This window comes from Saccostrea echinata, unplaced genomic scaffold, assembly GCF_033153115.1.
Source record: "Saccostrea echinata isolate AGI-Se365-2 ecotype Australia unplaced genomic scaffold, CSIRO_AGI_Sech_v1 ptg000001l, whole genome shotgun sequence".
NCBI classification, from domain to species: domain Eukaryota; kingdom Metazoa; phylum Mollusca; class Bivalvia; order Ostreida; family Ostreidae; genus Saccostrea; species Saccostrea echinata.
In genome coordinates, this window is record NW_026889750.1 from 34,167,179 (window position 1) to 34,173,784 (window position 6,606).

The following is a 6,606-nucleotide window of genomic DNA, read 5'->3' on the forward strand; positions in this document are numbered from 1 at the left end:
AGATTGTTAAAATAACGCTTCTTTATAATGTTTCACATAATATTTTTAGATTACTCCTTAACTATGATTCAATTTCTGTGTATGATAATTTCATTGCATTATATTTCTTTGAAGGTTTTATTCTGCCGAGAATGTTACAAAATTAAAAGTGCAGTGAAAATGAGACTGTATACTATATCTGAAAATAAAATCTCGAGGATAATACTTCTTTCTTCAAATTTGAAATAACGTTTTAATCGTTAAAAAGAAGGGGCTTGATTGAAAAAAAAACAAACTATAACACCAATTTTGAACATTTTTTAGTTTGGGGATAAAAGAGCAACTAAAAATTTAGACCTACTTTTACAGTGGAAACCTTCATATACATGCAGATACATTCAGATTAGATAAACCAAGGCTTGACATATCTAAATTTCATAATGCACGTCCTAAAGGAGACTACTCCAAAGAACAAAACTGTTTTCAGGAAATGTTTGACAGGAGCTATTGCCAGAAAGACAACTACAATGTGATCAGTTGAACTTATAAACTGTCGAAATTAATGGATTTAAATTTTAAAGTAGAATTCCATAAATTTCTCGAAATTTGCATGAAAATACGACAAATCCATATTCTGTCATATTTTTCATCTATTTAACATTTGCTAGCATACCAGAACACGTTGTGAAATGAGTGCAAGATTTTCTGTACATGCCAATTTTACAAAACTGATGAGAATACACATATGCACCCCCCCCCCCCCCCCCACACACACACACAATTTAAGTAGGTATTATCCATTGAAAAATTGTCCATGTAGAAAAAAGCACCTTCCATCATTTCAAGGGAATCAGTTTTCCCAGTGCAAAATCCAAAATATTGCATGTATTGTAACGTATAATTACAAGAAAAAGATTCTGGACAAAAGAATTAACCTTGTTTTTAATCAGAACTTACGATATCTGAATGGTTACTAGCCCTAGACATCAGTTTGGAGAATTTTGGCTGGCTTACCGTATATACTCGCCTATAAGTCGGTTGTATTTTTTAAGCTTATATTAGAGGGATTGACCTTCTAAAATACCAATCTTCTTATAGCTCGCCTATAAGTCGGACATAGAGTTTTGGACCAAGGTTTAACTCCCAAAAATCCGACTTATAGGCGAGTATATACGGTACTGAACATCAATAATCTTATCGTATTTGGTCTTTATGATGAAACCACTGATTTAGAAATTAGATCAGTTACAATATAAATCAAACATAATAGCGTACAAAGGGAGGTAAAAATATTTCTGCTTTAGATCTTGTGTAATTGTGAGTAACATTGTGTGTATCGTTATTATCTAAACTTTTTAATATTGGAATTGTGAAACCCTATATAAATTATTTATTTGAAGTAAAAAAAGTCATGCTAAACATCCAAGAAGAAACTATTCCATTCCAAACAACACAAAATGTATTGCACGAACTATTGCAAGAAAGACAACTTGTATCTTTTACGAGTATAATGCTTATCACCTACCGAAATATCCACAGACAATCCACAGACAATGGGTGTAATGGGACCTCCTCAGTCTCAACTACCATGATTTGCAAATGTTAAACTTCATTTATCATATATACAGTATATATATAACCGTCACGTAGCTCAGTCGGTAGAGCGCTCGCTTCGAAATCAGAAGGTCGTGTGTTAGAATCACGGCCACGACTGACCTAGTCGATAAAAAATAGGTGGCAACTGTTCCTTCGCCAAGCGCTCGGCACTTTGAAGTGAAAGGTGCGCGTCCTTTGGATGAGACCTTAAAAACCGAGGCTCCGTGTCACGGTAGGCGTTGGCACGATAAAGAACCCTCACTGCTCAATGGCCCTGAGTGTCGAGTAAAGGTCTTAATTTGAAGCCCTTCACCGGTATATGGTGACGTCTCTTTATGAGTGAAAAATTCTAGAACGGGTCGTAAAACAATACACAATCAATCAATCATATATATTTATTCATATATTTATCATAAATCCTACAATACATATTGTAAGACGTATATCACAAATAATAAAATACTGTAGTTGGTACATGATCTATCGTTTGTTTTGTTTTGTTTCATTGTATGTTGTTTAACGTCCCTCTCGAGAATTTTTCACTCATACGGAGACGCCACCATTTGCCGTTGGAGAGCTGCAAATTTTGTCCTATACTCGACACTTATGGCCATTGACCAGTGAGGGATCTTTTTCGTGCCAACACCTACTGCGACACGGGACCTCGGTTTATACGGTCTCATCCGAAGGACCGGTCTCCACGTCCCACAGTGGGATTGGAACCCGCGACGTAAGGATCAACTCCTTACTCTGCAACTCTAGAGCAGACGCTCTAACCACTGCGCCACGCGGGCGACTCTATCTTTTGCATCCTAGTAGATAACACAGTTTTAAAGTCTGAAAATATACTTTTGGAACTTTTAATAACATGTGATCTTTGTTGTTCATAAGTCTGCATATAGTTTAGATTTGCTAAGAATCATTTGCTAACATGTCAAAAAAAATTCTACCCCATTGGTTTCTGGGGTAAAGAAAACGACGAATGACTTCTTTTCATAAAATTTGCAAGAAATAATAATAATAATAATAAAAAACATCCATTTATGCATTTATTTCACACTATTTTTGAAAAGCTTTCATATATAGTAACAAGCTAGGGCTTGAACGAAATTTTTGATTACTTAATCTTTAAAGATTAAATAATTGCATAAATTGTTTTTTTTAAACTGTAATTTTACGGTATATGTAATTTTTAAAAGATAATTGATTTAAAAATAACTTCTTTTTTTGATTTACTCGTATGAAATGTATTTCAATACCTCACTTTAATTTAATTACTTTTTAACAAATGCGTGTTCATTATTATTGACCATTTAGCTGTAACTGTCCTTTCACTCTCTGTATCAATGAGATCTGACGGATAAAATCTTCAAAATTAGTAAGTCATTGCGTTTTACATTTGCAACAAAAAAAAGTTTAAGTGAAAACATTAATTATAAATATCTAACCAAGAAATGTTCTTACCCCCCTTTGTACGTTATTTCATCTCTATTGAAACCAGTTAGTTGGTTGCATCATAACATTTAAAACCCGAGTAAGATCATATAAGATATAACTAATTATTTATCAAATAAAACATGAAAAATTCTCCAAAATTTTACTGATAAACCATTCAGATATCCTCAAGCCAACGGTCCCCTCTCTCTTACAGAATCTATTTTTTATGGGCAAAACATGATAAATTTGAGATTTTTTCACTGAAAACTAACTATTCCATGAATGATAGAGATTCTTTGTTACTACATGGGCACTTCTTAGATAGAAATAAATGTAATATTTTTTAAAAATGTTTTACTACAATGTTGTTTATAATGAACCTGGAAGTATAGTAAATACAACTGATTTAGATTATATATATACCCCTCTTGTTTTCGTTTTGTTTTTCTGAACTTTGTCTGCATTTTCTATCCATTTATTTGTTTTTGTGTTCATCTACCGTAAAATGAAAAGGTGAAAATAACGAACTGTAAAACTTACGTCATCAGGTTCACGTCGATTTGGGAAGCATTCTAATGTATTTCGGTCTTATTAATACATGCAAATTTTCTCCGCAAATTGATTTAAACGCCATGAAGTTGTTTATCTAATAAAAAAATGAAATAGTTAGAATTATGTTATATTTCTATGAAGATGTGACAGATGACGAACCATAAAAAATGTACCGAGTAAGACAAAAGTCACCGTTTTCTTTTTCATAAGTAAGATTAGATTTTATACAATGAAATATGTGGAGATAACGAACAGTATTCAAGCTCAAAAGTCCATTAAACATTACAAAATAGGTGCAGAGCAAACACGGAGCCTCCAAAACATTAGAGGTGGGATTAGGTGCCATGGAGGAGTGAGCATCCCCTGCCGACCGGTCACACCCGCCGTGTGCTCCTTCATGATCGGGAAATAACGGAAAAATCCGTCGACAATTCAGTGTGTAAATAATGGCCTAACAATTAGTATGAAAAAAGTCAGTCATCATTTTACTTAATGATAGATTGTATTTGCTGACAAGGTCATTGTATCGACATAGAACTTACGAAATGATGACTTTAAACGAGACTGCTGATATTCTTGTTTCATCAACTTGTCTGTCAGTAACTTACCTCGTTTTAGAAATTGTTCATACGTAGAGCATGCTCTGGCGTATCGAATCAACTGAGAGATATAAACCCCGTATAAAGGTGATAAGGGTATATTGCTACATAAGTAAGGGAAGTTGATTGAAAAATTAAAGTCATCACGTTTATCATAAAGCTTTGTTGTTAGATTACCATTAACATCTTTTTCTAATAAAATATCCAATATGAAACAGATGTGTCTGACTCTGTGGTATCTTTTATCTCAAGCTCACCGGGATATATCGTGTCGACATAAGAATGGAAATAACCATTGTTAATTGACAATACGTCGTCGATATATCTAAAGGTCGAGTTGAAGGCAACAGCAAGTGTTTTTTTTCTATTCAGGTAAAAGATTTTGAACAAATTCTGCTTCACATGAATACAAAAATAGGTCTGCTAATAACGGGGCGCAATTGGTACCCATGGGAATTCCAATAGATTGTTGGTGGACCTGGTCTCCAAAAACCACATAGATATTGTCGATCAGAAACTCGAGAATCTTTTGAATGTCAACTTCAGAGTACTTGTGTGTACAATCAGATTGTTTTTTACCAAAGTAATTTTGGAAATGACCAATGACAAGGTAAGTAAATTTACGAGTTCCATTTTTATTGAAAAAGCAGCTGTCAACGATGTCAGAAAGTCTGGAATTTAATTTATCGTGGAGAATGGTTGTATATAAAGTTGAAAAGTCGTAAGTTTTTATGTTGCTGATTTTGGTAAAATTTTGTGATTTCAAATGTTCCAAAAGTTTCTTGGAATTTTTTAGTATCCACATCTGATTTACACCACTTCTCGAATATATTGTGCACAGAGAATTTTTCACTCATATGAAGACGCCACCACTTGCCGGTGGAGGGCTACAAATTTTGACCTATACTTGGCACTTACGGCCATTGAGCAGTGATGGATCTTTTTCGTGCCAGCACCTACTGCGACACGGGACCTCGGTTTATACGGTCTCATCCGAGGGACCGGTCTCCACGTCCCACAGTGGGATTCGAACCCGCGACGTAAGGATCAACTCCTTCCTCCGCAACTCTAGAGCAGACGCTCTAACTACTGCGCCACGCGGGCGACCAGCTAATTTAGATAAATATAAATAAAAGAAGATTAATTTTAATATATTTATGAATCCAAATTTGTGCCGATTAATATCGATGCCAGAGACATCTCATCTCTGATAATGTAAACTCAATCTCTGGTCGTATTATAGCAGGCTTTTTTTTTCCCTTTATGAATATTTCTGATCAGACTCTTAAATCCCTCACAAGGAAGAAACTTACAAACCATATTTCTTACAAACTATATTTCTTTCTAGTAACATTACCGCTGCTGTCCATGACAATAAACGTCTATTATTATATTCAGTTTCTTCCTTGACATGCATATTGTATATCGTATTTGAAAACTGACCTGATAATGTTTTAAATCGGTAAGTGGGGCATTCATACTGTGGAAAACCTCTAATTGCACATATATTCTGTAATAAGATATTCGAATCAACAATTGAAATATTTCCTTACCAGACATGAAATTTTCTAATTGATTTCTTATCAACATCTCAATCTGAAAAAAAGGAATTAAATTAATTTGAAAAATTGTTGCAATAAGTGTTTGTGGTGTTAAGTCATACACCTGACGAGTGAGAAAGATCATTCTTTATTTTCTCTGCTAATAATAAGTGGCTTCACAGATAGATTTCACGTTTACTTATACATTTAATCTCGATAAACCATTGAATTCATTCATACTGCTTCTAATGGCGACAGGTACTAGCTGGATAATGTTGTCGCAGATCAAACATATATGTTTTTTTCTGCCTCTCGCGACATCCGTAATTGACGCTGTTTTCGTAAATTTACGGATTTAATGTTTGAACTATGTGACACTGCGCAAAGACATAAATCGGAGGTTCACTTGTTCCATACTATTCCCTTAATTAGCAAATTTTTAAATGAAGTTACCTTGATGTTTTCTATCTTCACGTTTGATTACTTATTACTTATGCAATATAAAAATAAACTGTTTTCATTTGCTTTAATTCAATTACAATAAATTACAACCTTTAATATTTTTTTATATTGCATGGTTGGTATAACTTCAATAACAGATGAAAATAAAGTGAAATTGCAGCTTTTATTATCAGCAAATAAATTTTGAGAGTCTCAATATTAGATTGAAACAAAAGTATAAATAAAAAAACTTTCAACTTTTTTCACAGATTTTAAGGAAGTGCCATAGTCGGGTTAATTTCTGAGGGGAAATTTTCAAACCCTAAACATAGTTTGATTAAATCACATAGAATGTATTTAATTTTATTTAAAAAAAAGTCATGTCCATCACATTATTTTTTTCAGTAGTGCCACATAAAGTTGAGGGTACAGACCGACCCTCGTGTTGCAAAATCAGACTC